Genomic DNA, 25,109 nt, shown 5'->3' on the forward strand with positions numbered 1-25,109 from the left:
GTCTAATCCCCATAGCCTCTGAGCATTCATATCTCGCACTGAAATCAATGGAGTTGAGGCACTCAGCGAGAACTTCAGGGGTTCAGTATGCAGCATGAGCCGAGTGTTAGACTCCTTTTCCCTTTGGAATGAAAAACCAACACCAGAGCTTCTCCAGCCAATGCTATTTTTTACCACCACGCAGCACATAGAATTTCTTTAACAAGATGCCAATAATCATTGCCAGTTACCTTTTCCTAACAAACTGCTCGGGAATTAGACTTCCCAAAAGGTTCTGTTTCGAAGCACAGTGGGGTTTGGAACAGATTTTTCACACTCCTCATTCTCGTTCCCATCCTCTCTTTGATTCTGCAGCATGGATTGTTGATGTTGTTTTAAGTGTGTTAGCTGACATCTGAAGAGGCACTGTTCCCTTAGGAGAAAAGGACACTGTGACCAGATATTAATTGTAAACACATTTTTTAAAATGTGTTCCTCAGAGGTCCACAAAGACTTTGAAGTAAAAAAGTTTATGGTAATTTTCATTAGTGCCTTTCCTTCCCCTCACTCCCCCAGCATTAAAACTATAAATGTAGCCAGGAAGTCAGCTGTCAAAGATTCCAGTGGCTCTACATAGGTTAGTCCATCTACTTTCCAACAAACACATTTAATAAGATTAATATAGTTACAACAAATAGCAATGTCATTAATACCAACTCACCTGTTGCCTCATTTTACAATCTTTAACAACAAAACTATTTTTCAAAGACAGGTAGGTATCATCACCTCCCCATTTTACAGGTAGGCAAACAGACACAGAGAGATTAAGTGATTTCCTCAACATGGCAAGGGAGAAAAGAATTGTATGCAACCTGTGACCCTTACCTTTAACATCTATCACTTGTGTGGGTCTTGCTAGAATTTAAAGGGATTTGAAACAACAGTGGGCTAAATTGTGGCTATTAATAACAATACAGGGAAAGTGGCATAATCCCTTAAACCATCAAAAGGACAGATATAGAGACTGAAAAAGGGGTTGGTTTTGTGTCTGCCCATATTCAATCTGAAAGCAAATATACATTTAGCTCTCTTCTGCATTCTGCTCCTGCTAGGAGCAGGAATAATTTCCACACAGTGCACAGGAATGACTGCTTGGTTCAGGCAATGACATATGTAAATTCAGTTAAACACAGAGGCTATAAGTACTTCCCCCTGCTATGTCCCTTGTGGCCCTCATCACTTGCAGATGTTTGTGACTTTCCATAGGAAGCAGAAACAGGGCAGCCAGCAGCCACAGCACACTCCTGCTGCGCCCCACAAGATTTTGATGTGTATGTACGCTCATTGCCAGCCAGAATTTGGCCCTTTGGCTGTAAGTTTTTTATTTGTTGAGCACTGACCTGTTGCTCACAACATTCAGAACCAAAAAGGAGCCACAGTCCCTACACCAAGGACTTTACAGCCAAAGAAGTAAAGCACATTCATTAACAAAACCGAGGAAGCACCGCTTACCAGAGGCATGCCGCAGATTTTTTTAATGAACCCTCACAGATCAGGAGGCAGTGGCTATGTCTGGCCAGCAGGATGAGAAATGTATCTATCAAAGGAAATTAAAGGAGTGCATGAGTGGAGCTCACTTGGCTAGGATGAGAAAAATGTTCCAATTATGAATGTTAATGTGAAAGAAGGCACAGAGATGGGAGGGGGTCTGAGGTATCAGCAAAGCTAAGTGAGGGAATTTGTGAGAGTAAACAGGGATGAGGTTGATCACGTAGGTGGCAGCAGAGTTTTGCAGAGCTTAGAAAGTTCATGGTCTAGAAGGCAATAAGACACACATGTACTTTAACCTTTAGCATATAATACTGGTAGAGTTCAAATTCCGCTCAAGGACAAATGTCTGGGTTTGGGTTCTCCAGAAACAGATACTTCCATGAAAAGCTATTAAACCATTTTTCCATGGAGATTTGGGAAGAGGGAGTGGGAAGTACATTTTAAACTCCTAATCCAAGTTTGTTTTGTGCAGCATTTCTTTTATTTGAAAGAAAACATATGCCAGACAAAATCAAATATTATTCAACCACAAAGCCAAAATAGTTGACGTCCAGCCCCCTGTGCCTGTCTTCCATTCTAATAGTCATCTTTAAATATGAATATAGTTTAAATAGTCTTGCTTTTTTGAATGCAGAGTGGAATCCTTTGTACAGGAATGTAGGAGACCAAGGTGTTCTGGTTAGTTCCAAAAGGATAATTCACAAAGGAAACAGAAGTCTGTTCTCTTAGAAGGAAAGTTAAAAAGAAGAAAAGCCCATTGTATCCATTAAGAAGCGTAGTCCCTGAACAAACCTATAAATAATAATACCAAAAGGCATTTTAGTTCAACTTTGCATATTTCCAATTGGATCATGGAAAACACTTTCTATTTTCGTCCAATAAAAAAGAATGATATTAAATACGGCTCCAGGAAAAGTGTCAGATTTTGTTTCTATTAAAAGATGAAAAATCTATATTTACCTTAGAGTTTTCTTTCCATTTTCCAATATCCTACTCATTCTAGAATTAATAATACCATCTGCACAGGAAGGATTACAGTACGTGTAGAATGATACTTGCCAGTCAATTTAACAAAAATATAACCTTTTGGAAATGTTAACAGCTCTATAACAGTTATTCTAACCTTTTGTTCCTCTTTGATACAACAACATACTTTCCTTTTTTACATAAAGCAGCACAGATAAATTCATCCAGCTTCTGTGTTACATAAACTAGTTGTAGGGAGGTAGATTTTCTGAGGCTAGTAACAGCATGGAATCCAGATGAATTTTCTGCCGGGCCCTTGCTTAGTACCTGCCACATTGTCAGTACTAGAACTTTCTCTCAATAATGCTCATAAAGACTTCAGTCCTGTAAAGCTCTTAAGCATGTGCATAATCTTACACACATCAGTAGTCCCATTTACTTTACTGAGACTATCCACATGCATAAAGTTATACACTTTTTTGTAAATTTTTATTTAAATATTACAAGAATATACACTTATAAAACTTTTCTTTTGTTTTCAATAATATTTCTAAATCTAAAAGAGATGGTGGCACAATACCTATACAGTAATAGGAGATAGACACAAACCTATATGGAAGGAACAGAATTTTGAAATATTTTGAAACATTTTGAAATAATTTATTGTCATTACCTATTTCTTTTCAAACTGGTCCACATTCTGCATTCTTGCTGAGACTTGCTCCATTAGAAGGCTGACTCTGGTCAAGTTGAGAGTGTATAGTTCTTTGTGGTCCTGCTGGGTTTGTCCATCTTATTGGGATTACTTTTGGATTGGGGCCAAAGGGACTGTTGGCTAGCATCAAAGCAGAGAGACAGAGAGTCAGGACCAGTTGGCTCTGCTCTTAGGCCTGGTCTACACTGCGGGGGGTTGGAGGGGTGGGGGGAGGGGGCGGCAAGGTTGATCTAAGATATGCAACTTCAGCTATGAGAATAGCGTAGCTGAAGTCGACGTATCTTAGATCGACTTACCTCCTGTCCTCACAGCACGGGATCGACAGCAGCGGCTCCCCCATCGACTCCGCTTCTGGCTCTCGCCCTGGTGGAGTTCTGGAGCTGACAGCAGAGCATTCGGGGGTTGATTTATCATGTCTAGATGAGACACGATAAATTGATCCCTGATAGATCGATCGCTACCCGCCGATCCGGCTGGTAGTGTGGACATACCCTTAGTTCTACCCTGACTTATGTAACCTTAGGCAAGTCGCAAACCTCAGTTTATTGATTTATAAAATGGGGATAACAACTCTTGTTGCAAAATTTAATGACTCAGTATTTGAAATCACACTGAGAATCTTTGATAGAAAGTCATTAGTATTAGCCTTGAGGAAATGGAGTGCAGAGAAGTGAAATAACTTGCCCAAGGTCGTATAGTCTATAGCAGAGTTTAGCCAAGCATAGAATCCCGGTTTCCTGATACCCAGTCTTGTGCCATAGCTACAAAAACTTTCTGCCAGCTATGGTACCTGTGGCCCTGCTTCACTGGAAAGCCTCCCATTAATTTAAATAGAATTTGAATCAAGCGCTATTGTCTTTTATCATTGCTTAGAGTGGCTTATTTCAGATAGAGGAAAAATAAGTGAAAATTTTTATACAGGTGAAATTGTGAGCTTGGGTTTCTTTTATATAGTTCTTGAAAATATTTAGTCATTACAATTACTGAGAAAGCGAGTAGAATGTATAAACAGCTGAATATTAGAGAGGGTCCTTGTGTCATTTTATATTTTTTCTACAACCTTTGAGTTGTTTCTATTTTAAAAGTAGACTGTTAAAGATCCTTTTCTTCTAAATACTGGTACTTCATGGAATATGTTTTTTTTTAATTAGATATTCTCTATTCAAAACCAATTTTGCATTTACATTAAAGGCCAGATTCTGCCATCCTTACTTAGAGTGAGCAGTACCTTATTCCTCAAGTAGTTCTAACAATTTCTGTGGAACTAGATCTAGAGAAAAACACTGCTGAAACAGAGTAAAGGTAACAACTTCAGGCAGATTTCTGATAAGGGCATTTAAGCAGTAGAAATACCCCTGGGCCAACTTTTGGCTGCCCGTTGTGCATGGTTGTCCATTAGGGCCTGGGTTCTGCAAACATGTAACACACAAGTGAGTTTGCACATGTAAGTAGCCCTGCAGAGCTGTGTGTGTAGAGTCAGGGCCTAGAAAACCTGAAGGCACAAGATGAGCAGAGAGTGGATTTTTTTTTTGCTGTGATTCTGGCTCCCCACAAAGTCTGTGGAATGGCCACTTTTCAGGACTATTGTGATAGTGTTTACAGATGAATATTCCAGGGCATGGCCTGGAGGTCAGTCTACATGTTTGGGCACACAGGGTCTGTGAGCTGGCAATGGGAACAATGCACCCAACCCTGCATAGATTATTTATGTGGAACTTTGAACATTTGTTTTTAAATCTACCATTCCATTAGCGAGTTTCTTTTTAAAAGCAGAGCAAGAACCACATTTATTCTTAGGCTTAGAGTAACACAATGTCTTCCTGAGCTCTCTGTGTTGGCTCTACAGCACTAATTAACTGCTGAACCAATATAGAACAGTGCAGCTATTACTGGCAATGCTGGAAGAGAGAGAGAGAGAGAGAGAGAGAAAGATAGGGCTAGATTCACAAAGGGCCTTTGGCACTATAGGCACCTAAATCCCAGAATCATGTCCCGTTAGGATACACACAACCCCTGCTCAGCTTCCCCCAAATCCTTTAAGGTATCTAAACTCACTTGGCACCTAAATTTTTGTAGTAAAAGTTCCTTAGGTACCTGTGTGTCAGCCCCAAGCCAGATGTCTGGATGCCTAAGCCCCAGAGCAATTCACAACCCAGGAGAAGATAAGTATTCCTCTGCCTAAGTAGCTGGTAGGGACTGACCCAGTAAGTGTGCTGAGAGCTCGCCTACCAGATCAGGCCCTTATAGGCAAGCTTACATATGTTGGGAGGAGGGGCCTGGGATGGGCAGAGGAGGAGGAAGACCTCCGCCATCCACATCTAAGTTCTAGCACAGTAGTATCTGGGAGGTGGGAGACCCAGAATCCAGTCTCTCTGCTTCAATGAATTTTTTTAATTGTTTATCCACAATGGACCACCTTAAGCCTAAACTGCCTGAGTCCAGGAGAAAGTTTCTCATCTGTGGATTGCTAACCAGACATAGGCACCTCACTGGTGCCCAGACTCAGGTGCCTATTTCCAAAAGCATCACCACACCTACTTTCTTTGTGAAGCTAGCCCATGTTGTAATCACAAGATAAAAAATCCATAAGATATTGTTAAACAAAGCCATCTTCATTAACCATCAACTGTACTCAAAGAAAATGGGAGAATAATCAAAGCGTGACAAATAAAAAAGTAATTAAAGAAAAATATGTTCATGCTTCTAAATAACTGAAGAATAGGGACCATTATAAAGTGCAGAAGACTCTTGAAAGTTAAGAGGAACTTTTGCACAATATAAGCAAGTATATATAAAGAATTTAAAACATCATAGAAAGGGAAAGGTGAACAATGATGAAGAGATCTACAAAGTGGTTATAAAGCAATATATGAATATACATCAGGAACACTGCAAGTGGCTTATGAGAGATGCTTACATTTCCCTTATTTTCCTTGGCCAACTGGACTTGAATCAGTTTGAATTGTTCAGATATTCCTGATAGTGTCATGAATTTCTACAAGATTCAATTGATAATAACTACATAGCTGTGTGATCTTCTTGGGCCCAGAAATCAGCTGGAAGTCTCATGAGGACCAGCTCTCTGAAGAGATTTGCATCATTATTGTATTTGCTTCTGGGAGAAAAAACACTCCTTATAGAAGAGACCTAGAGATTTTTTTAAAATGCAAAACAACCACCTTTCTGTAGCTTTTTTTAAGCCAAACTACAAAACTCTCAGATATAATTGTCCATTGAATTCTCTAGACATAATTTGCCATTCAGTTCTTTAGACCCTAAAACCAATTTCTTCAAAACCTTTTTGGTTTCATCCCTATTGAATACTATAGGACATTTCCATAAATGAGGAAACTGAGATATGCAGGAAAATGGAGTAAAAAAAAAAAGAATAACCTTATGTCTCTAAAAGTTATGGGCTCAGAACTGGTATGAGCTTGAGGTGAAAGTCTGAGTTGGTTCTTAATTTGCCCATCACCATTTTACACCCTACTAGCTGCATGAAAATTTCCCCCACCGCTTGTTTACTGCAGAGTTAGCAGTAGCTCTGTAACTTACACAGTGAAGCGAGATGTTTCTAATCAATTCTTGGTAGCCTTTGGTTTAGGGAGATTTGGAAATGATGCACTTTTTCACTCTGGTACACTGACACAATGCGCCCCGTAGCCATGATTTAATGTTTAATTTAGATTTGACAAAACAGATGATTGGACTGTAGCATTCTCCAGACCTGGACACAGTGGAAATGGAAGAGTGAACTAAGTTCAATTTATGGGTTAATATTTTTATGTATTTTTCAAAAGATTACAATTTCTAAGTTATAGAAGAATGTCCCCATTTGGGAAAAAAAATTTAGTAACAGAGAAAGAGCTTTTGATATTTCAGCCTACTATTCATTGTCAGTTTAGTTTTTCAAGTGAATTTTGTTGTCCATTAAAAAGGTTGCTAGATGAGAAGACTGGAGACTCAAAGGCCCATCCACAGATCATGGGGCTCCCCAGGTGGCTCAGGGCCATATATGCAGAGGTCCTTTGCATCCAAATGAACTCCTTAAGAGTGTCCCTCTTAACTGTGGTCCCCAGCAAGGATAAGGCTCCACACAAAAACTTAACACAGCTTCTGGTGGTATTACTGTCCTCTTCAGTTCATGCTGGGTAATGGATGTGTACATGGCTAGCCCACATTTCCTGTGGTCTCCCTATTTATGGATTGCTGCACTAACAGAAAGAATCTTCTCTGGGGTCTGACATAAGGGGAGAAAACCTCCACAAAAGTGGTTGATTCCTCCTTTCCCCAGGGAGAGAGATCCATCCATAGACAAAAAGAACAGGAGTATTTGTGGCACCTTAAAGACTAACAAATTTATTTTAGCATGAGCTTTCGTGAGCTGCAGCTCACTTCTTCGGATGCATAGAATGGAACACAGAGACAGGAGAAATTTATACATACAGAGAACATGAAAAGGTGGAAGTATGCATACCAACAGGAAGAGTCTAATCAATTGAGATGAGCTATCGTCAGCAGGAGGAAAAAAACTTTTTGAAGTGATAATTAAGATGGCCCATAGAAGGTGTGAGGAGAACTTAACATAGGGAAATAGATTCAATTAGTGTAATGACCCAACCATTCCCAGTCTCTGTTTAGGCCACAGTTAATTGTGTCTAGTTTGCATATTAATTCAAGTTCAGCAGTTTCTCTTTGAAGTCTGTTTTTGAAGTTTTTTTGTTGCAAAATTGCCACCTTCAAGTCTGTCACTGAGTGGTTAGAGAGGTTGAAGTGTTCTCCCACTGGTTTTTGAATGTTATGATTCCTGATGTCAGATTTGTGTCCATTTATACAGTGTCCCTTTGCATGTGGATCCCAGGGGCATGATCTTCTCACTATTCTACAACAATACCATCCACACCAGCAATATAAAAAGGTGGTTAGAACATAGATGTCCCTAACCCTGGCAGAGGTGTGTATTTGTGAATAGTTAAATGTGAAATGTGGGCAGACTCTATGGTAAATCCATTATTCCACAAAACAATGCATCACAGGCAGTAGCAGTGCAAGCTTGCCCTAGCTACCACACCATTGGCCTGACTGAAGCCAATGGAGAGGCTCCCATTGAATCAGGCAGGCCCCTTTTATTTTAACCCAAGTTAGAAGGACCAGCTCTAGGGGTGAAAAGGTAGTTCACTGTCCAGGCAAATACTGTATTTGTCCTTGCTGAGGCTGAAAAGAATGCAGATTTTATAATATAGACATTTGTGCCTCAAGAACAGGATAGAGAACAGTAATTTATTTCACTTAGACTACCAAAGAGATTTCAGAAGATAAACATTTTTGGTCACAACTCCTGAATCTCATCTCAGATAATGGGGGGAAAGAGCTATGCAGAGAACATTCCCAGAATCTGTAGGTTTACTTTCATGGACAAAAATATCTATCTGGGGATTCCAAATCAAAAGCCTTTTCACATATACTCTGTTGTGCAATATTTGTTTAAAATGTTAGGGTAATGCAGAACATATGTAGAGAGACTACTTACATAACATTTCCCTCTGAGTCTGTGTTCTGTATTGTATGGCTTCTAGAAATAGCTTAAATTAATCTTAGAGAAAGAGTATATTCATCTTTCAGAGTACAGAATGTACTGGATAGATTACCAAATTCTGCTGCATCATTGTGTCCTCATCACAGTCCACATCCCATACTAACATGCAACTGATAAAGGGATGAACTTTTTAATATGATTCCCTCACTGGAAAATTCCAACTTTTCTATATCATAGAAAATATAAACAATGTAGCATAAAAAAGGGACCTTGGTGATCATAATTCTTTGTTAAAAGACTTATGAGGTCAGTTAAGGCCAAATCAGCTTTTAAACTTGAATCTGCAAGTCTCTGTGTGCACATTTTTATGTGCATTTATTTTTATACAATTCACAGATGAGTAAAGACTTATCAATGCAAGAAAGCATCTGCAGATCAGGCCCTTCGTTATGATAACATTATGTAAAACAATCTTGTGAACAATTGACAGAGATCAAATCAATAAAACATTTCACTGGTGCTTCTAAATTACGTTGTAGAGCTCCTTGTTCTTATGTTTTAGTAACATCCAAGTAACTACGTAACTAAGATTTTTTTTTTTACTTCTTTTTCTATTCAGCTCAAGTTCTTATACTATGCCTGCTGCCATGGTATCGGAGCTCATAAGAATATAACAACCACCATACTGGGTCAGGCCAAAAGTCCACCTAGCCCAGTATCTTGTCTTCCAACAGTGGCCAATGCCAGGTGCCCCAGAGGGAATGAACAGAACACGTAAATCACCAAGTGATCCATCCTGTCGCCCGTTCCCAGCTTCTGGCAAACAGAGCTAGGGGACACCATGCCATTGTAAAAAGCATTGAGTTATTTTGGCAAAATAAGATAAAGCAGAATGAGTATAGCTGAGAGGAACTGAGCTAGAGTCTATCCCTCCTTGTGTATCATCAGCAAAATCAGTTACTAAATTCCAATCATGTAAACCTGTGTGATCCCACGGAAGGGTTGCATGGGTGACATTGAAGGGGGAAGAACATGGAGAAAATGGGCTTGGACAAATGTGAGGTAGTGATGCTCTCAGAGCCAGAAGTTTGGATACTTAAAACGTCTAAATAATTTGAGGAATCTTTCTTAGAGTTCAAATTTAAACCTATAAAAACAAACTGGGGACAAATGCAGAGTGATTTATATTGTGCAACTCAGAAAGCTGGCCTAGGATCTAAAGCCATGGCTTTATTATGCATTACCATGTGTATGATCCAAGTTAGAATCTCAAATACATCCCAACTACCACAAGTTTGTTTCCAGGCTGATAAGGATGGGAGATGATTCAATTCCTGGGGAAGATTTTGGGTGTTTGCTGGCCACTTGAGGTGATGAGATGACACTCACAAAAGCTTTAATACCATCCTCTTAGTGTGGACAAAGGGGAAGCAAAGAGCAGACAATCATTAAAGTATTAATAGAAACAGCACAATTCCTTGGTAGGGATGATAGGTGTATATATTGAAATATAAACAGTGGGATAAACTGAAACAAAAGGAAAATAAAATAAAGATGACAGTCCCTGACATGCCACAGACCTCCCTTGGGGAAGCCTCTGGCAAGCTGCAGTCTAGCCTAATGTCCTCAGGTGAGCTACCAAAAAACATTTTGAGGCAGTTGCAGGGAGTCCAGCCCATCTTCCTTTCAAGGGCTCAGACCATCTATGGTCATATGAGCAAGCTCTGTCCTCAGCCAGGCTCCCTCCTAGGAGCTGAGGAATAGAGGTTTGTACTCCTTCCAGGCCTGCCTTCCTTGGGGGTCTGACAGGATCCATCACTCACCTGCGTCCAGTTCTCCATGCCTGGGCAGCACAGTTCTAGACATGGGAAACTCAGCCCATTGAGATCTGCAGGAGTCTACTTCTTCTGGGGCTCTCGCCATTCTCAAAAGTGGCAAAGAAAAGAAAAACTAACCAATGGAAGCCAGCAAATGCTGCTGTTTCTCATTAGATTGATTTATGTGACAAATGGTATTTGTGGCACTCAACCAGTTTCATAGCTAGTTGAATAACATTCATCAAATGAATTCAGTAAATAGCAGTATGCATCAGATAATTTATTTGATGACTAAATATTTCATATGTTCAGTCGGCTATAATATCAGCACATATGCAAGTATTTCCCCTTGTTTAAATATAATTTTTAAAGACTGAATTTATGCCCCTACTTTTTCAGTTGCTGAGTTAAGTATAAATAGAGATACTCAGAGCCTGATCTTCATTTAATGTAAATTGTCATTGCTCTAAGGCAATTTAAGCCAAATGAGAATATGTCCCTCTTACTTAACCATTGTGTAATTCACGGCCCATCTGGACTGGGCTTTGCTTGTCAAACTGCCAGCATTGCTCCTTGGCTGAATTGATCCTCTGTTTACCTTCCAGGTTCTCTTATCTGTGCAAATATTATTCAGTGTCGTCTTCATTCACTATCCTTAAAATTCCTACAATGTGTGTAGCTTTTTGGGGGGAGGGGTCATATAAGTTTGAAAGGGGCAGATCCTGAGATCTTTGTCTTCATTTCAAGTATGCTGAAAATGTTCCGTTTTGTTAACTACAAGCTGAACACAGCCTTCTGTAACCTGTCAGACATCTGTTTATCAGAGTCCAGTCAAGACATAGATTTTCAGGGTGACCAGTAAAATTTAATTGTTTACACAGACTGAAAACTACATTAAGACAGCAAGAATTAAAGTAAGGCTGATAGGATTACTGTAGGGTACCTGAAGGAGTTACAGTTCATATGAGAATAAAAAAGATCACACCAAATATGCCAATACCTCACCTCCTTTGGCAAATGGGCATTGAGATTTGAAACAGTTCTGACTATGTTTCATTTTACATTTACCACACTGAAACTGACAATACTTTCTAGGATTTATAGAGAAAAAAAGCTAAAGAAACCTTTTCACATATGTTCAGTCACATATGGAATAGTTCTATAGAATTTTATAGAACATAACATCTCCATATGTTTTTAATCATTATATAGAATTTTAGAGAATGCCGTCCCTGTTATAGAATTCTATAAATTTGTTCAAAGGCAAATAGAAAGGCGATCACGCTAGTAAGTTCTGTACAGCCTGGTTGATTTCATCCCTCTTACATTCTATTGGAATTTTACAAGTGGGGTAAGAAAAAAAAAGACACTTTGAAGTGCATCCAGTGTGAGATTTGAAGATAATAAACTTCACCACATGCAGGATGCTCATGTTGCTATCAGGGCCCAAATGCTTCTGCTGAAGTTTTTATAAAAACTTGCTTTCTGATATTAAGCCCTTATGGGCTGGCTAAAGTCTGGTTTGCAAACACTGGGTTAAATTCGAATACTGCTTTATACCCTGCTGAAGTCAATAGGAATGCATGGGATGTAAACCTGGAAAGAATAGACCTATTCTTAATGCATGGCTCAACCACCTTCGCTACAAACTTGCCTTCAGCCCTTTCCAGGGGATTTACTATGATTGTAACGTATGTTCATACTGTAACATTTCACTACAGCTAATCTAGGTTTGCTCTCCAATCCTGGGAGTTGCTGCAAGACATTTTCACACCATAAAAGCCATTTTAGGGCCACATTTTATCATAGTTCTGCATCACGTATTCTAATGGAGCCTTAGTTGGTAGCCCTTCTCCCTCATTCTACTCTCTCACTTCCTTTCCTTTCCAGGCACCAATTCTTCATTCCATACCACCGTAAGTAGTATTGACTCTTAATATACATCCTAAAGGTATGCCCTGTCCCCCTCCCCCCTTTGTCTAAAAAGCAAGCCAAAGTTTTAACTTAATTCTCCGGTAATGGTTTCTCACCCATAGGCAGGCATACACATGCTGATCCAATCCTTTTTTTCCAAGAATGCTGTCCAATCAATTGTTTCTGTAAATTATTAGTAGTATACAACGGTATAGTAAACACATTCAAAAGAAAAACTTCTGCTTACAATAAGATACATATATTCCTGCGGGTATTATGGTTGCCTAAAACAGGAAGTCCCACGATGGTGAAAAGATGGACTTCATTAGGAAGCTTTTAAGCATTAAATGGGACCAAAGGCAGGAATTTTTGCCTCCAGGGTTACAATGCAGTTAAGACTTGGAAACAATTCAGAGAATTCCAACTGTTCCTTGCAAACTGTGAGGGATGGTTTGTGCCCAGTAACTCCATGTGAAGTGTCTAAACCAAGGACCACTTCGGGTGGTCTTCTCTCTAACAACTGCTCTTAGGTAGCAGTTCAGTGCATTCCGTTAAAGAGACAGGGGAAGGGGACTTACTTGTATTCCTGGCCAGTGGAGTAGTTTAGACAGTGAAGGAATTCCACATGGCTGAAGCCAGGGCGAGCAGGAGGAGGGAGGAAATATTTTATGCTCCTGTCAGTAAAGTGGATTCCTTTACTGACATTTTTTGAACTCTTGCCATTCATGAACAGTGAGTTTCATTGCAGAGCTGGTGTTACTTATTTCTGAGAGTTTCCATAAAGGAAAACACTCCTGGGTGTTTTCCCCTCCACTTTTCATTGCTCAGATGTAGACAATAGATTTCCATTCCACACAGGCATGAATGCAGGTTTGCGTGCATGCCCATGCGCCGCCCCCACCCCCCACCCCCCCACACACACGCAAGTTTTAGGATGCCAGCTTTTCATTAAGAAGTCTTTATCAGATTCACTTTTATGTTGCCCAGTGGCTTCAAAGGCACCTAAAGGCAGAATTTGACCCTTAACTGAAACTTTATTTGACTTAACAGCTGTCAATCAACCAAGACCCAAATGCAGCAAAAAGTCCCTCCAAAAATAATAAATAGTATTAATAATGCCAGAAAGACCAACATTCTGCGGGATTTATTTATTTAGGGTAAATAATGTATCTTAGTTTCACTATTCAGGATATCTGATAGCAAGAATTTATAGTATCAAAAGGGAGATTATATAGACTTTCCATGATATTGATGCTTATTTGAGGCTAAAATGAGGGAGGCCTCTTGCAATAAGGAAGTTAAAACATGTTATACCTGCTTTCCCCCCCCCCTTAAAAAAAACCCTCATGGCTGTGAAGTAAGCATTAGGTTAGGGCTAGGGGGAACAAAAACACAATTAAACTTGGAACTTGTTGCCTATGGTTGAATAGTAATAAAAGCCCCAGATGCAAACAATGCAAAAGTAGACTGTTTATTAGTTTATAAACAATAGTCAGTGGTATAATGAAAGTGTTTTTCCAAAACTACAATAAAAATCAGTCTACTTTATTTCCTTTAGCTTTCAGGAGTAGAAGATAATTCAGTTGATAGTTTACTGACACTCATGGCTCTCCACACCATGCCACAGAAGGCAAAGACTATTAATGCAATTTCTGCTCCTGTATCATACTGCACAACCAGTATACTCTGATATTACCAGAATAGGCTGCCAGGGATGGGAGGTTCAAACTTCCATATAACAAACTCAGTGGAAGGTTTCTCCTGACAAATAGCAAACTTCTACGGTATTGTGCCATGAAGGGCTTCTGAGAACTATGCCTTGATCTTAGACAATGCAAAACATCCTTTACATCATCTTTAGTTTGTCTTTGGGGCACAAGATTCAGCAGTCTGATGGAAATTTAAAGAAAAACCATTATAAGCCTTAGTTTTCATTCTGTTACACCCATTTTATGCTAATGTGGGGCTCTTAGTGTAATAGTGTGGAGACTCGATCCCTTTTTACTTAAAAAGTAAACTCATTAGTTATACTCATTTCATCCACACAATCCTATTTGGCATGAGTGCTAAATCTTGCCTACCATCTTTATAAATGAGAAAAAGTTAAGATGAACTGAAGCCAGCCATCAGCTTCTAGACAATATACTAAATACAACAGAAAATGAAGAATACCATGGCATCTTGTTTGAATTTCTGAAACCATTCTCTACTCTGACTGCATTACTCCAGTTTTATGTCACTGAAACACACCACTGACGTCATTACATCAATGGAGTTACACTAATGTACAAATGGAGCAAGGCAGCACAGAGTCAGGAAAAGTCTCCAAGTCATCTATTTCACAAGGTAATTGTTTTAAGGCGCAATGGTGTATGTGAAGTATTGGAAACATCATTAGTATTTCTAAAAGATCTTTAAAAAGTGACATATTCTGGGTTTGGTTATCTCTGATCTTGCTTGGTCAGTTGTTTCTGAGCTTTCTTAGCACATTTGTAGACTCTGATAGACATGATACTAACTGCAGTGTCTGTCACATGCTTAATGGCTAAATCAGCTTGGAAGAGTTTATGGAGACAGATTAAGTGTTCATCAAAGAGCGTGATGAGCCACCATTACTTTACTAACCTCCTTTCACAAAGCACTTCTTGGAATATTGAAAAAAATCAAGCAGTGGAGTTGTAAGACCATGCACAAAGCTGTCAAAAAATAATGTTGACTTTCGGGAAATGCCTAAGCAAAGAGTAAAACAGTTATCACATAAAAGGGATGGGTTGGATGTTGGAAAGAATGTCTTACATTAATCACAGTCTCAGGTTACTACAGGTCATGGAAGATTCAGTGCATGTGTTAGCCTTTTATTTAAAAAAGGAATAGAAAAGTGTGATTTTTCTATGTAGGAAAAATAATGCTCCGCAAATTAAAATTTCCTCCTGTTAAAACTTGTGTCTGTATCTAACTATATCTTTGGTATTTTTTAAACAAATCTCATTGATTGAAACTTAATCAAGTGACCAAATCTAAGCACTTGCTTGTTATTATGGGTGGGGGGTGATTGCCACCTTTCAGTCAGGATATATGTAAAGAAGCTTAAACAATAGCAGGATATATGTAAAGAAGCTTAAACAATAGTACCCAAAGCAGGCACGTGGAAAGTTTGAGTAAAAGCTGAAGCATGGGGCCCAAGGGGTTATCCCATGGCACTGATAGCAAATGCAGGGCTAGGTGATTTTTTTGGTGGAATCAATTTTCTCTATGTTAGAGAAAAGGAGCCAGGGGAGACAGAAGCAGCCAGAAAGCCAAGTAGACAGTAATAAAAGTGCTGGTAACATGGCCTTGAGAGAAAGCTGAGAGAGAAAGCATTTGGGGCACAGAGTGCAGGCTAGAAAGGCAGGTTTGGAACAACAGGCAAAGGAACAGTCTCCTGAGGTTTGATTCCTACTGTGTTCAGGACAACAGGACTTCATACATAATGTTAGTAACTTACTTGGCTCCATCATCAATTTCTTCTAGCGGAAACAACTTGTAGGGCCCCAAACTTTGGTTAGCCACTAGGCTCAAAAGGAGTAACATGCTATTGCATTCAAGTGCAATCATCAAGATGGAATGCTATCACTGACATCTGAAGTGGCACCAGGGGAATGGAATCAGGTTGGCACAGGTAACTGGAAAACCAGGCACCAGGAAATAAAATGAGGGTGCTCCAGCCATGAGGATCTATTTAAAGGGTAGCCCCTACATCTCCCACAGGGAAAATGAACCAGCACCAAGGCCCCTCTTTTGGAAAGAGAATTAGCCTTGAAGCCCTGGCCCTTTTTTTCCAAAAGACAAATTACTGGTCTAGGGAAAGGGAATATAAAGTGATGGGGAAAGAAAAGTCAGTCCATTTCCTCTAAGATGGCCTCTGGCGATTAGGGAGGGTCCATAGATAGTTTCTCTTTCCTAAAGACCATGCCTTCACCTTACCACAAAGGCTTTTCTTGCCTGAGGAGAAGAAAGTCCTGGAATCCAGCCAATGACCCTTGAGGGCTGATCTTGCCAGAAGGAGAGAAGACCCCACAGCCTTTCCCCAAAATGTAACTTAGTGTTATAATTGTGGGAGGGGGGGATGCAAGTGGTGGTAGTGGAAAATTCTTGTATACAAATGAATACACACCACTGTTCTAGGAATAGTTATGTTACATATGCACAGATCATCCTGACAGCAAGGTCATTGAAATCCAAGTCCTTGCTACAAATCGTGGAAAATTATCTTTCAGGTGTCATACTCTTCACCTAGGAGTTCACCTATTACTGTTCATGTATAAGGAATCCCCAACATCTCTCTCTAACTGACTTTTCTAAGTTTTGGCATGGCACATTAAACACAGATGAATCATTACAGTTTCAGTTAAATCCAGACATGAGGGATTTTCTTGTTGTTGACAAAAAGGCTAAAATGAGTCAGTCTTTATACGCAGTACAAGAAAAAAAATGTTGCGATAGTTCATTATTTTTTGTGCTAAGGTTTCTTGAGTTCATGCTGTCTCCCCAGCAGTATTTTAGCCACCTCGGGTAGAGAGGGTGTTTTTAATTGCAACTGTAATAGATACACACACACACAAGAATTCAAACATTCAGTAAAGAAAAAAATATCCTATTAAACAAGACTGGAAACAAAGCATACCAGTTTTACACTGGAATAACTTCAGATTTATGCTAGTGTAATGTCACTGAAATCTGGAGTAACAGAGGTGAACCAGGTCACACATCAGTGAAATTGCACACTGCTACGTAAATACACAGGGGAAAAGAAATGGAGTCTAGTCATGTGGCTATTTACTTGGAAGAATGTACTTGTAACTACTTGATGTCCAAGAACAGAGTGACATCTACTTAAGCTTTTACATCTTCTTAGTCATAAAGTAGCTGATCACCCTTAACCAATCTACATCCCCCAGACCGGTGGACTAATCTGCTTGTAATTCTTTAAAGTTTCATATGTATTTTTTAAGCACAGCTTCTACTGATAAATTACAGTTTTATTTCCTAACATTGGGTCAGCTTCTCAGCTGGTGTGACTCACCATAGCACCACCGACTTCGATGGAGCTATGCTGTTTAACACCAACTGAAGATCTAGTCCAAAATTGTTTGATTTCATTTGAATTGCAAGGGGACAAAATCCCCTCTGTTGCACTAGTGCAAGGCCATGGAAGCCAATAGGGGTGTACCTGCATAAAACAGAAGAGAATTTGAACCTTTCTATGCAGTGACATTACTGCAACTGTGTTAGGCCCTGATTCAAGAACGCACTGAAGCACATGCATTACTCTAAACATATGCTGAAGACCCATTGACTTCAACGAGACTTAAGCACCTGCTTAAGTGCTGTCCCGAATCGGTGTTTCCCGAATCAAGGCCTTAGTGCAGAAGGACAAAGAACACAGTAAAAGCACTAAAGGTTTCTTGGCCCCGGTCTACACTACAAACTTATGTTGGAATAACTATGTCGCTCGGGGGTGTGGAAAATCCTCACCCAAGTGACACAGTTATACCAGCCTGACTCTCAGGCCTGGTCCACACTAGGACTTTAATTCGAATTTAGCAGCGTTAATTCGAATTAACCGTGCACCCGTCCACACCAGGAAGCCATTTAATTCGACCTAGAGGGCTCTTTAGTTCGAATTCGGTACTCTACCCCGACGAGGGGAGTAGCGCTAAATTCGACATGGCTATGTCGAATTAGGCTAGGTGTGGATGCAAATCGAACTTACTAGCTCCGGGAGCTATCCCACACTGCACCACTCTGTTGACGCTCTGGACAGCAGTCCGAGCTTGGATGCTCTGACCAGCCACACAGGAAAAGTCCCGGGAAAATTTGAATTCCTTTTCCTGTCTGGACAGTTAGAATCTCATTTCGTGGTTGGACATCGGGGCGAGCTCAGCAGCACCGGCAGCGATGCAGAGCTCTCCAGCAGAGGAGTTCATGTAATCTCTGAATAGAAAGAGGGACCCAGCATAGACTGACCGGGAACTCTTGGATCTGATCGGTGTGTGGGGCGAGGAGTCTGTGCTTTTGGAGCTGCGCTCCAAAAAACGGAATGCAAAGACCTACGAGAAGGTCTCCAAAGCCATGAGAGACAGAGGATACAGCCGGGATGCAACGCAGCGCCACATGAAAATCAAGGACCCCAGACAAGGCTACCAAAAAATCAAAGCGGCAAACGGACGCTACGGAGACTGCCACCACTGCCCCACCAGTGACCATGGACTCTGACGATGGGACAGTGTCGACGGCCAGTTCCTCGGTGATGTTCGCGGACGGGGAAGATGAGAAAGGGTTTGTGGAGGACGAGGCAGGCGACAGCGCTTACAACGCTGGTTTCCCCGACAGCCAGGATCTCTTCATCACCGTCACGGAGATCCCCTACCAACCGTCCCCGGCCATTAACCCGGATCCTGAATCAGGGGAAGGAGCAGTCGGTAAGTGCTTTAACCATGTAAACTTTTATTCTTAATATAACAGGAATCTGAAGTATGTGAAAAGGAGGTCTCTCTATATATGGGGATAGAACAGAAATCCTCCTGGGAGATCTCCATGAAGCTCTCCTGGAGGTAATCAAAAAGCCTCCGCAGGAGGTTCCTGGGGAGAGCTGCCTTATTGGGTGCTCCGTGGTAGCACAGTTTTCCGCGCGAGGCTTTCATGAGCTACTCAGGGAGCATTGCCTCCCCAAGCACGGCTGCATAGGGCCCTGGTTTGTGCTGGCTTTCACGCAGCATGCGCTCTCTATCTCCTTCAGTGACCGTCCTCAGGGTGATCTCGCTCGGAGACTTCTGCATCTAATTAGGGGAATTACTGTAATGTTACGCCTGGTCCAAAGTATTTGTAAAAAATCTCCGGACAGACAGCATAGCAGAGACTCAGCACGCTGCTGCGTGACGAGCGTAACGGAAAGCCAAAGATTCAAATGGACGCTCATGGAGGGAGGGGGGACTGAGGACGCAAGGTATCCCACAGTTCCTGCTGTCTCCGAAAAGCATTTGCATTCTTGGCTGAGCTCCAAATGCTTCTAGGGTCAAAAACAGTGTCCGCGGTGGGTCAGGGCATAGCTCGGCAATTTACGCAGCCCCCCACCCTCCCCCAGAAGTGAAAGGGAAAACAATCCTCTCTTGACTCTTTTACATGTCACCCTATCTTTACTGAATGCTGCAGATAGACGCGATGGTGCAGCACTCAACACCAACATCCTTGCTCCCCCCACGCTATGGATGGCTGATGGTACAAAATGACTGGTACCCGTCCTCATCATCAGCCTATTGGCACATGGGGCTGTGCAAAAGGACTGGTAACCATGCCGACTAGCATCGGTAAGGTCAATCAAGGGCGCCTGGTCCTAATTTTTCGTGGTAGATGGTACAGTATGGCTGATAACCATCGTCATCATAGCAACAGGGGGCTGAGCTCCATCAGCCCCCACCCTTCATGTGTAAAGAAAAGATTCAATTTCCCCTGGACTAGCAGAGGGATGCTGGGCTCCTCTCCTCCACACTCCTTAATGTCCTATCTGGACTATCATAGCAACTGGAGGCTGCCTTCCACTCATTTCTCACTAACAAGTCACTGTGTCTTATTCCTGCATTCTTTATTACTTTATCACACAAGTGGGGGGACAATGCTATGGTAGCCCAGGAAGGCTGGGGGAAGAATGGAATGAACAGGTGGGGTTGTTGCAGGAGCACCCCTGTGAATAGCATACAGCTCATAATTTCTGCAGGATCTGACACAGAGCAGCTGTGCTCTCTGGTTCTCTGATACAGTGGTTCTCTAGTACACTTGCCCATATTCTAGGGAGGACTGATTCTATTTTTAGATACCAAAAAGGAGGGATTGACTCAGGGAGTCATTCCCAATTTTGGCTTTTGCGCCCCTGGCTAAGAGCAGCCAGGGGCACTTATGACAGCAGCAAATGGTGCAGTGCAAAAGGACTGGTAACCATGCCCATCTTATTACCAATTTATGGTATGGTAGATGGTACAATATGGCTGGTAACCATCTCTGCTATCATGCAAAAGCAAAAGCATGCTGCTGTGTAGCGCTGCTGGACCGCCTCTGTCAGCGGCATCTAGTACACATACGGTGACAGGCACAAAAGGCAAAACAGGCTCCATGGTTTCCACGCTGTGGTGTCTGCCAGGGCAATCCAGGGAAAACAGGCTTGAAATGATTGTCTGCTGTAGCTTTCCCGGAGGAAGGGATGACTGACGACATTTACCATTTTCGCGGGTGGTTCTGGGTTTTTGCCCCATCAGGCACTGGGATCTCAACCCAGAATTCACAGAGACAAACTAGACTGTGTTCATTGTTTGCAAAAATTTATCTTTGCAAGGAATTCACTCCCTTTTTCCCATCACACAGCTTCGACTGTCTCCAGACCCGCCACAGCATCCCCCTCACAGAGGCTGGCAAAGATTAGGCGGCGAAAGAAAAAGACAGGGGACGAGATGTTCGCTGAACTTATGGGGTGCTCCCGAGACGAGGCGGACCAGCAGAGCCAGTGGAGGGAGACCCTCTCTCTGTACCAGCGCTCACACAGCGAAGGGGAGGAGAGGTGGCGTGAGGAAGACAAGCAGGCGAGTCAAACGCTGCTTGGACTAATGAGGGAGCAAACGGACATGCTCCTGCGCCTTGTGCATGTTCTGCAGGACCTCAGGCAGGAGGACAGAGCCCCCCTGCAGTGTATCTGCAACCGCCCTCCCCCGCCACAAAGTCCCATACCCCCCTCACCCAAAATAACCAGAAGGAGGGGCGCCAGAGCCCGTGTAAACTGTCACTGCACCCCAGCAGAGTGCTCAAGTACCCAAAAGCTCTCATACCCTAAATTTTGAGAAGTCCTTTCCTTCCCGCCTCACCCAAGCCCCCATCCCAATTTCATCCCCTAACTGTCTAGTTGATAATAAAAAATACTTTTCTGTTAATTACTGTTTCCGTCATGTTCTTTTAGAGGAGACTGTGTTTGAAGGGGGGGAAGGGGGTTGGTAATTTGACAGGACAATCACCTTTACCAGAGTACAGACATGGGGGCAGGATCAGCAGCAGGTCACACACACACTGCTGTCAGTACGCACCCTGGTCGGTATGGGAGGTGGTTTGCAGGTTCTGTGTGGGTGGGGGGGTACGTGACTTTGTAGCGGGGGAGGGGGGTTACAGATCTCATGCAACGGTCCCTGTCCTGGACCACAGAGCCACGCAGCAGAGGAATCTGTATCTGTCCTCCCCCGCCAAAAGGCCACATAGCCCCCGCACACAGAGTCCCAAAAAGGAGGGATGGCAGGCTCCGTTGAAACATCCAGTCCGGCACTGCAGACCGCTCTGGGAGCAGGAGCCTGTCATTCCTCGAGTTTACAGGCGGTCTTTACATCACTGCACACCCTACCCAGCACAGTCCGTGTCCCGGTTTCAACCCTGTAACGCAAAGTCATCAATAAAGAAACCTTTGTAAAGTTACAGTGGAACATGTATTTTATTTTTAAATGTGTGTTGGAAGTTGGGGAAGCGGGGTGGGCGGGGTATGTAACTGCAGATGCTAGTCAACAGTAACTTGGTAAAGAAACAGGGGCAGGTTCAGCTTCTCTGTAAAGAAACTGAACAGTCACAGGTCACGCTGCTCGCTGCTCGCTGGTACTTGAAGAGTTCCTTGTCGCTGTGCAAGGCGCCTGCATAAGGCTTCACGAGCCAGAGCATTACCGGGTAGGCTGGGTCCCCGACGATCACTATAGGCATCTGCACATCCCCAAGACTTATTTTGTGGTCCGGGAAGAAACTACCTTCCTGCAGGCGTCTAAACAGACCACAGTTCCTGAAAACACGCACGTCATGAACTTTGCCTGGCCACTCGACGTTGATGTTGGTAAAACGTCCCCCATGGTCCACCAGTGCTCGCAGCACCATTGAAATGTAGCCCTATTTCTCAGCAGCTGACTGTGGAAGAGGTGGACGATAAGGTGCGAGGAGTTGACAACGGCCATAACTGCAGCGGGATCCGTGCTCAAAGTGCTGTGGCGCCCGCGCTGTCACTGAGCAGAAAAGTGCACGAACAGATTGCCCGCAGGCGCTTTCAGGGAGGGAGGGAGGGCGTGATTGACGGTTCAATTATGACAGTTACCCAAAACCACCCTCGACACATTTTTCCCCCCAGCATGCATTGGGGGGAAATCCCAGAATTCCAGTGGGCAGCGGGGAGTGCGGGAACTGTGGAATAGCTTCCCACAGTGCACCGCTTCCAAAGTCAACGCTGGCCCCGTTACTGTGGACTCGCACAGTCGAACTAGTGTATTTAGTGTGGATACACAACTTCGACTTCATAAGGTCGATTCCACAAATTCAAATTAAGTTGATTCGAAATAGTCTTGTAGTGTAGACATACCCTTTGTGTTGACAGCACTATGTCAGTGGGAGACCTTCTCCTGTCAACATAGCTGCCACCTCTCAGGAAGACAGAGTCCGCATGCCAATGGGAGAAACTCTCCCGTTGGCGTAGGTAGCATCTTCATGAAGTGCTCCTGCAGCCGCTGCAGCACTGTAAGTGTAGACAAGCCCTTGAACTTGTTACTGCAGCATTTGGTGGGAGAGAACTTGTCCATGAGTCACTGCTATTTCTTCAATTGGTCTGTCCACTTGGCTTCATTTCCACCAAGACAGACCGTGAATCTCTGACTGTGTGTTTTCTCTTTTCCCTTCTGAAGTACTGTTGCTTAGGAATTATGATAGACATGGCCACTGTAAACATGTGCAGTGCATTTTACCCTTGAAGAGCCAGCACCCTCTAGTGATAGATGGGAAAGCTCCTCCAAGCACTTCTCCCAGTCTGGGAAGGGTTTTCAATTGCTATTATCTGAATTTTTACGCTTGTAATTTTTTATTAATGTCATGTTCATGTAAGGTTCTGAATTCCCAACACTGGAGGCTGAAGGGCTCTACAGGGACAGCGTGGGCAGCAGCAGTGCAGCTTTCCCCTACAATCTCTCAGCATGACCCTCACCCCAGAGCAGAGACTTGCCTCTAGGGGTGAGAGCATAGGTCAGCATCTATTTCCTCATCAGCCTCTCTCCTGAGACTGACAATGAGAATGGCAATTAGTTCCAGCTGAGATTGTGGACTTAGAACAAGAATGAGGCCATCTGTTTATTAGCTTTCTTTTTGTAAGAGCCTCTAAAATGAGGTGACTTCAACAAGATGAAGTTTAATTCATTTAGGAAAAAGAAACAACACACCGCAGACACTAGCTACAAATGACAGGGCTGCCATCAGACCATTTTTATTTTCTCATTGTACTTGCCATCTCTTCATTCATTGGTCATTCCCAATCCAGCACAACAGCTGTAATATCAGATTATAGATGCATGAATTCACTCGAGAGATGTACATTTAGGGATAGGCCAGGGGTTCTCAAACTGGACGTCAGAACCCCTCAGGGGGTCATTAGGTTATTATATAGGGGGTCATGAGCTGTCAGCCTCCACCTTAAACTCCTCTTTGCACCCACCATTCATAATGGTATTCAATATATAAAAAAGCATGTTTAATTTATAAGGGAGGGTCACACTCAGAGGCTTGCTACATGGGGATCACAAGTAAAGTTTGAGAACCACTGGGATAGGCTATAAATAAGCAGCTCTAATGGGGACATATTTCTAAATATTTTAAATTTAAATTATGCTACTAAGCTCTTTTGTTACCTCAGTACTGATGATTTACAGATTTCAGAGGAAGCCTACTATCAGCCAAGGCATGATTGCACAACCAGGACAAACTACAGATGTCATCTGGGAATGCTCAGAAAGTTGCTTTTATATATATATATAAAAAGACAGACATTCTGCTTCCAGCGGAACCATGTCCTTATATGTAGCAGCGTGGGCAGTGACTTCCTATGACATGCAGCAGAGTTACACAAATGGTGTTCCTTTAACTTACCAAATTTGACAGGCTACTGCCTGTTCTTTGATGGAAGGAATGTCATTGCACACGTTCTGTGCTGTTCCCAATGATGACCCTGATCAAAATTTCCACCTGAAAGAGAATAAAACTGTAGAACGTGCTGTAGTAAAACAATAACGGGGGCAGAGGGAGGGGGAAATTGAGTAAGAGCCAATAGTTATCAGCTCTCTTGGAGACAATTCCTAATCCTTATGCCTTGTTCTGCATTACAGCCATTTACTTTGTAGCTGTAAGAGCTTGAAAACTTTGTGTGTGTTCTTAAATTCACATTCAGGTCTCTCCTCTGATCTTTTGCTCTTTGGTATGCACTTACACAATTGATATATGCAGCTCAATGCCCATATATTCTGTCTCTTGAGTAAGCCATATGGAGAATACCGGAGAGTTAAAGCTCAGAAGGAATTTTAAAAACTGCTTATTGTATTGATTTCAATTTTTTGCAAGGGAAGGAGAGTGGAATAGAAATAGAAAGCCATAGAAAAATGCAATCTATATAGCCCATGTAACAAATAATTTAAAAAATCTTCAAAATGTCTTAAGTTTTATAGTGTGCTTATCATCATGGTAACCAAGAATCTTCATAGTATCTCAGAACCTTCTAATGTTATAAGTAGTGGGAATAATTTGGATAATAAGTTCCAATGAATTACAGTTC

At 42.1% G+C, this 25,109-nt stretch overlaps 1 long non-coding RNA gene across 1 annotated transcript; it reads right to left on the reverse strand.

Moving 5' to 3' along the window:
• Positions 1 to 228: 228 nt before the first annotated feature.
• Positions 229 to 24,528, reverse strand: LOC123370506. Its single transcript, XR_006579438.1, has 3 exons — positions 24,431 to 24,528; positions 1,492 to 1,576; positions 229 to 412 (listed from the first exon to the last, which is right to left on the reverse strand). It is a non-coding gene; the product is annotated as an uncharacterized LOC123370506 (long non-coding RNA).
• Between the last annotated feature and the right edge of the window lie 581 nt (positions 24,529 to 25,109).

The sequence above is a fragment of the Mauremys mutica genome, chromosome 4 (genome assembly GCF_020497125.1).
Source record: "Mauremys mutica isolate MM-2020 ecotype Southern chromosome 4, ASM2049712v1, whole genome shotgun sequence".
Classification (NCBI taxonomy): Eukaryota; Metazoa; Chordata; order Testudines; family Geoemydidae; genus Mauremys; species Mauremys mutica.